This window comes from Mustela putorius, unplaced genomic scaffold, assembly GCF_011764305.1.
Source record: "Mustela putorius furo isolate JIRA1106 unplaced genomic scaffold, ASM1176430v1.1 tig00001854_pilon_pilon_pilon, whole genome shotgun sequence".
NCBI lineage: Eukaryota > Metazoa > Chordata > Mammalia > Carnivora > Mustelidae > Mustela > Mustela putorius.
In genome coordinates this window covers 156,794-157,402 of record NW_025421889.1, presented here as the reverse complement: position 1 = coordinate 157,402, position 609 = coordinate 156,794, and positions in this window count along the sequence as shown.

Below are 609 nucleotides of genomic sequence, written 5' to 3'. Positions count from 1 at the left end.
GACAGGAAGGGATGTGGTGGGCAGGGCGCGTGCTCCACTGTTAGGAAGGAGTGTGGGTAGAAAGCATGCCTGTCCTGAGCCTCTGGGCCCAAAGAGATAGCAGCTCCTTGGCCACCTGTCCCTGGGGCAGACATGCACTAGCCACCAGGCGCCTACGCTGTACTCGCAGAAACAGCTCCCTGAAATAACGGGGAGTCAGATGCCGTCTTCCTCCAGGATGTGCAAGCTTGGAGGAGGCACGGGGTTGAAGGGAAAGGAGTGGGGACAGTCCCCCAAAGCTCCCTATTCAGTGCACGGGCCGTGTGCAGGGATCCTGTCCAATCTGCTTTCCTGTGGGGAAAGCACTGGCCTAGTCCACGAGTCCACCTGAGCGCCAGAGTAAAAGGCCAAGCGATGCCTACACTGGGAGATGGTAGTGTGCATAGAGTGCCATCCTAGGCTACGCACGCCACTGCAGGGTTGTGGCTGTGTCTGCTTAGTTCGGCCTGGCAGGGTGAACCCAGGAAGCGAACATGGAGTCCGGGAAAGCAAGGCCCAAGAGGCACCATCTCTCCCAAAGATCTTCATTCTTGATGCGACTGAAGACTTGCTGAGGAAGCAGCAGCGAAG